Here is a 6,856-nt window from a genome sequence, read left to right as displayed (position 1 = left end):
TAGGGAAAAGGTTCTCTGGAATTCAAAAGCTTGAGGGAAAAGCATGCTATCTCTTAGTAATAATTGCCACTAAATAAATCCCTCAAAAAGCCTTTTCATGCTTTGCAAAATCTTATTTAAAAAGGCAGGTGAAATCTCTGTATGAAAGATGCTTAAATTCTGACCCACAAGATCTATGTTGAAGTCAAAGCAAGACCAGCCTTAGCCAAAATGGAGTCTTCTTTTAAAAGAAAAACCAACCATTCATATTAACTTAATTTCTTCCTTTATGTCTCTGAGATACTGATTGATGAGCTTTAGGAATCCCAACTCTGTAAAATTATAGAAGTGAGTAATCAGGGGAGACATTCACTTTGTGACAATATGATCTCTGCTCTTCAGCCTCATTTACGATGATTCTTAAAACCCTTTAGCCTATCTGGATTGATCATATCAATCTCATGTAGGAAAGAATTTCTCCTTACAGAAGTGCTCACTTGTCAAAGTGAGTATAGAAAGAAATAGTATAGGGAAAAAATTTTAAAGTATCTGATGTGGGAAAATAGTGGCAAGTTAGCAGACAACAGCATTTTAATTATGAATATAATATATCTATCACTGGTAATTTCCATGATAGAGTGCTAGTGATTACAGAAAGCATTTTTAAGAATTAATAAACCTCTACTGAGTAGGCTTGTGAATCACATCAAGATTCAATTTTAGCTCGCCTTCACAATGTCAACTAATATTGTTTTTTCTGACCTGTTCATGTAAATGATTTGGTTTTACATAATATGGAGGAATGATCTGTAGTAGCTCTCCTGTGCCTCTCAGTGACTCTGAACCCATATGTTTCTCATCATGGATGATTTTTACATTTTTATTTTGTGTTTTCCTGACTTTCTGAAAGGCACTTGCTGTGATTTTGCTTCCAGCTGACCTTGGTATTGTCTGTTGAATATAAAAGAGGTCAGTTTAGGGTTAAAGAATTTGAGCACCAAATTTTGGGCAGGGCCTGGGGAAAAGGGGCAACAGTTATTTCCTTTGCAGGCTAGGATGCAGCTACATCAGTGTCCCAGCTCTTATTTATGCAAAACTGTTTACTCTGCAATGAGAGCAGCAGTAAAGTTGAATCTCAGTCACAAAAATTAATTGCCAGCAATGTGTGTGAAGATTTCTCTAAAATGGTATTCCACCTTTGGCCTATTCCCCTGCTTCCCAGGGACCTGTAATGGGGAATCTGCAGTTCTGTAATTCCTGAGCATTTGCATGGGATAGGGACCTGAAAGGCTTGCTAGATAAACATGAGAAAGTAATCACAGGACTCCCAGGAGCTTTCACCATTTTGGGAAATTGAAATTTGGAAAGAAGAGAAGCAAGAAGGTAAAGACACAAGAAACGTCAAAGCAGAATTGTAAGATCTTAAATAAGTAACTTAATGACAGAGAAAACACTGGCCAAGGATGACAGAGGCTTTACTAAAAGAGAGAAGCAATGGGATTTTCTGGTCTAGAGAAGAATATATGCAAAGGTCCATGTGTCCTATAGATTAGAGGCAGGCTGGGCTCACAGCAGCAGCCCCATGAGAGGTGAAGAGGTCATGGACATGACCCTCAGTCCCAAGATTTTACCTTAAATCACTGAGCAACCACTAAAGGAGGGGTGAGAATTTTCTTCAGAAACATATTTTATACACAGATGTCAAAATAAGCAGCACACATATGTTATTGTGTTATGTTCTTTTTCACTTAACTGTTTATTATCACAAATATTTCAGTGTTTGTTCGCTGCAGTTTTTCTGATCACAGGCTGGCCAATAATTCAAGCATTCTTTTGTTATTGGATGTTTAAACATTTTTCAATATTCTTGTATTATTTATAACTTAGAATGGTGCTGTGACTCTCTACATAAACTTGCCCTTCTATTTAAAAAGAATTTTGTTAGGATCTGTTTCTAGATGTCATACCAGTAATATATGATGAGGTCAGTGTCTGGTTATTTGATGGGTGAAAAAAATCATTATCTTCTAGTTCCAGTTCACATTCCTTTGATGACTAGCGAATTTAATAGGTCTCCATATTTTTCAGCCAGTATTCTTAGGGCAATCAGGTAAAGTCATAAAGTAATTTAGTGAAGAGATAAAGAGAACATCAATTTGGTATTTTACACCCCAGTAAATCTATGGAATGTGCAGACCAGCAAAGCAATCCTAGATTAGGCGAAGGTTCCTTTATAAAATTTTATTATTTAAAAATCAATGTGCTATTTAAAGGCTAAATTATTCTGGGAAGAAAGGCATTAAGGCGAGCTAATACATTATATCTACAGGCTTGTATAAATAGTGAAGCCAAGTATCTCTGTAGCTTGGATTTCCCCAGAGGAATCTGTTTATGTGGTTTAGCACAAGTCTATGGCTAAACTGGGGCACAAGTAGCTGATAACGGGTTTAGTCTGCTAATAGGAACACAAGCCTGGCTTATTTCTACTGACCCCAGGAAGTGTCTGGAATCATTTCACTGCAGGGGGCTCCGGGCAGATCTCTACCGAAAGCTGCATGCTTCAACCCACCAGGACAAACTCCCAAATCAGTTTACAACTAGATTCATGAAAAGCTCAGAGCAAGATTGCTGTGGAATCCACTTCAAAGACCAAGTTCTAAGAGGAAAATCTCTCCCCCTCCAGCTGCCCCCAGGACAGGGCCTATTCTTAAAAGAGATGTGTTTGAGATGTAAGGAAAAATCAGGCTGGTTCTGGCGCAATAATTGCCAACACTGATGGAACAGATATCTGTGAACTCTACCACACACAGAATTGAGCTCTGTGGACAGAGAAAGGTCTATGGTGGGAAGGACTATAGTCTCCCTCGGGGTTGATTACTAGAGTGAAAGTGCCATATCCCAGGAAATAACCATTCTAAACTGGGAGATGGACTCCTAGAAAATTGGGACCTGCTGGGTGCTGTGCAGAAAGAGAGAACTCTCACCCATAACTGAGGCAATTCTTTGGGTGGCATGTCCAGAGGCCACACTCTTCTCCATAAATGAAGCTGCCCTGTGATTCTAAGTTCAATGCCATGTGGAACCTGTGTAAAAGCCAATTGTTTAAAACTGATTTTCATGCCTTAAACTTATGAGTAAGGAAAATAATGACCTGGGGTGACGCCCGGGTCCTCACTGCCGATGTGAGACGAATTTTTGCGCTGGTAAAGGTCACCCGCCGGGTGACCCGCCTACTTTGCGGGATGCCCGCGGGGTGCGATCTGCCCGACCCCCTCTTTAGCGTCAGCCCCAAGAGCAGAAGGTGATGGTGTGCCTGGAGGCTTGGGGCGCAGCCCTTGTCGCTTTTGGGGCTCTTGATTGCATCTAATCTTTTATTTCGCAATTCTTTATCAAGTCTTATTCGGCTTGTCTGGGTATTACCAACTTTGGGGGTCCGCACCCAGCCAAAATAATAAAGTATTTTAATAAAAAAACTGATTTTCAAGGGTACAGAAGTTAGGGTGTTTTCCTGGAAGACAGTCAACCCAAATTTGATCCCCAACACCACATATGATCTCCTTATGACCTACCAGGAATGATCCCTGAACACAGCACTGTTAGATGTGGTCTCTAAACTCTGAAAAATTTTAAAAAACTAAAGCTGTTTCAATTATCAGAGTTAAGCCACCAGGCCATGCTTTAGCCTCCTGGTCATGATTCCTTGGTTCTGGGGCATCGAATGTTCTGTTTTGCATGGCTGCCATATGTATCCAGCTGAAGAAAACAATGGACTAAATCTTCCTGTGTGAAAAGCCAGTATGATTAAACAGACTTGATTTTATCATTGTCTTCAATCTAGTCCACTAGTTGGCAAGGAACAAGGAGGGATGAAAAGTCTTTAGGCTTCAGGAAATGGGGACTGTTCATTTAGGGCACTTCCTGTTCTATTCCATGCTCCTGAAACTGGACATGGCTCTGGTGCAGGAAGAGTGCAGAGAGCTGGGCCAGCACAAAGAAAAGGATAATTAATCAGGTCGTTACTTGGCATCCAGCCACAGCTTCCTTGGCAACATGGATCCTTCAGCTGTCAGCAATCAGACTATGGGCAACTTTCAATTATCAACGCTATTGGAGGGGGCAGTGATGTGGATAATCCAACACAGCAGATAATCCCTCCAAATCATTTAATTTATCTTTTGAATGGTTTTCACATGTACACACACACACACACACACACACACACACACACACACACACACACACACACACACACGATTCTCTCCTTATTATGCTCTGCTTAGGTCGAAAATAAGACTCATATGCATATGTATTTCCAGCGCATACACCAATTGATAAGAGGTTAAGTGAAACTCATCCTGAGATAAATAATTTTAGGTTGATCATCTACTCATGGGCAATCAAAATTTTAATATATTGATTTCATAGACTCATATCACTGCAAGGAACTAGGAAATCATTTCATTCACACCCTCTCCTTTGCACATGAAAGAACTGAGTCCTGAGGCACTTGCATGAGACTCTGGTGACAAGCTAAATGCTGGTGGGTTATTAGAAACAACAAAACTTCTCCCTCCATTGACTGTTCCTTTAATCAATTGGTGTCCAATAGGGAAAGTCCTAGGAACCAAAGAACAACATCTGCTCTTATGGACTGTGGCATATGGTCCTTAGATGTCAGATCCCAGGCCAGAGGAATGGTAGCAATCCTGGCAGCACAGTAGATTTGGCTAAGGAATCTTCAACAGAATCCCTGCCTATGGCAGGGAGATGATTGAAAAGCCTGAAGCACATGCTTTGCTTGTGTGAACCCTGGATTCCATCTCCACACCACATGGCCCCTTGAGCATTATGCAAGGAATAGTCCCTGAGCACCACATGGTGTGGGACCAAAAACAAAGCAAAAAACAAACAAACAAAAATACCCTAAAATACAAAACTCTACTCTGTTAAATTAGCATATGAAATTATTATAGTATAGCATCTGAAATAAGCCAGGAGTGATCCCTGAGCAAACAACAGTATAAAGCCCTGAACACAGCCAATGTGTGATCCACAAACAAAAACAAAGATTGGTTCTTATCATCTCCTCTATTTCCAACTATTCAGCACAAGCCCTTAAAATATTTTAAGTTAAAACTGAGAAATGTTTTTGTTATTAATTTGAAAGTTAAGTTTCTGTATATAAATTGATTAAACACACACCTAACAACAACCATAGGTTCCTAGAACTAACATATACACAATATTCACAAAAACAAAGATTGGTTCTTATCATCTCCTCTATTTCCAACTATTCAGCACAAGCCCTTAAAATACTTTAAGTTAAAACTGAGAAATGTTTTTGTTATTAATTTGAAAGTTAAGTTTCTGTATATAAATTGATTAAACACACACCTAACAACAACCATAGGTTCCTAGAACTAACATATACACAATATTCTCAAGCAAAGAACAAGAGATGTTGTGAAAGGGAGCAAGGTCATCTTCGGATTATTTTGGGAAAGTCTGAAAAAAGAAAATACAAGTTCTTATCTTTAAGTTTTAGAAAAAAATACCATTTAAAAATCAAAGGCAATATTAAATTGGATACAGGTAATTAAATCTAAGTAATCAATGTTGTAAAAAAAAATGAGTCTATTAGTTGCTTGGTTTTTGCTTTTTGTCCCCCAAAAGCATTGTTCCTTCTTATACTGTGCACACCTTGTTTAACCTCACTGATAAGCACCCTTGGAAACTCACTACTTAATTACAGAACTTTAGACTTTGTGGAGGTGAACAAACTTCAGAATCTACTTATTGCTAATGTGGTTGATGACTGTGCCTATAAACTAATTTCCAAATGTGCTTTTTCCCTTAGAATAATCTGCAACTGTTAATAATAGTAAAATTCTATAGCTTACTAATGGATTCAACTATATAACACCATAGACATCAATTAAGAAAATAAAAAGGTGCATTCCTAAAATAATAATAATAAGGTGGATCGCTAAATACCAATTATTTTAATTAAATTTATTTCTAAAACTTTCAAACCTTTTCAAAATAATTACAATAGAATAATGAGCTACCAAGTACTCATTAGCCTTAAATATTACTGCTCTTATGAGAAGTACTTTTTTTTAATGATATTCCTTTGGAAAATGTAAATAATAAACACATAATAAAATGATACATATACAAATATTCAACTTTGGTTTTATATATTTAGGCTTAGGAGTAATAATTTATATTTTATTTTAAAAATTACTATACAAAAGTTAAAAAGATAGCATAGTGGGTAAGGCATTTACCACATATGGTCCCTCATGCAATGCCATGAGTGATCCCTGAACAAAGATCTAGTAATAAATTTTGAGTACCACAAGATATGGCCCCAAGCCCAACAAAAGTAAATTTTTATACCATACATAAAAGTCTTCAAGGTTTTTTTTTTTAATGTAATTATGTAATTACTGGGGCCAGAGTGATACCACAGTGAATAGGGCAGCTTATAGGCAGTTGATCCAGGTTCAATCCCGAGCATCTCAGATACGCACCTGAGCACTGCCAGGAAGGACCCTTGAGCTTAGAGCCAGGAGTAATCCCAGGTGTGGCCCCAAACAGAAACAAAATGTAATTACTTTAAACAATACAAAAAAATTCAAGCATAAAAATATGTAAAGTGCAATTCCTTCTGGACTTATCATTCAGGCTCAAAAACCACCAACTCTATGTCAATCCTACCTCATTCAACTCATTCACTTTCTCCAATGACATTCTTTTTTTTTTTTTTTTTTTTTTTGGTTTTTGGGCCACACCCAGTGATACTCAAGGGTTACTCCTGGCTGTCTGCTCAGAAATAGCTCCTGGCTATTTCTCCTCCTGGCACGGGGGACCA

General features: G+C 38.1%; 1 non-coding gene across 1 annotated transcript; it reads left to right on the top strand.

The window, feature by feature from the left end:
- Positions 1 to 3,096: 3,096 nt before the first annotated feature.
- Positions 3,097 to 3,246, top strand: LOC126014948 (U12 minor spliceosomal RNA). The gene has a single exon (XR_007497875.1). It is a non-coding gene; the product is annotated as a U12 minor spliceosomal RNA (small nuclear RNA).
- Positions 3,247 to 6,856: the final 3,610 nt, after the last annotated feature.

The sequence above is a fragment of the Suncus etruscus genome, chromosome 7 (assembly GCF_024139225.1).
Source record: "Suncus etruscus isolate mSunEtr1 chromosome 7, mSunEtr1.pri.cur, whole genome shotgun sequence".
Classification (NCBI taxonomy): Eukaryota; Metazoa; Chordata; class Mammalia; order Eulipotyphla; family Soricidae; genus Suncus; species Suncus etruscus.
The sequence above is the reverse complement of the archived record's forward strand: the minus strand, read 5'-3'. Positions and strand labels throughout refer to the sequence as shown.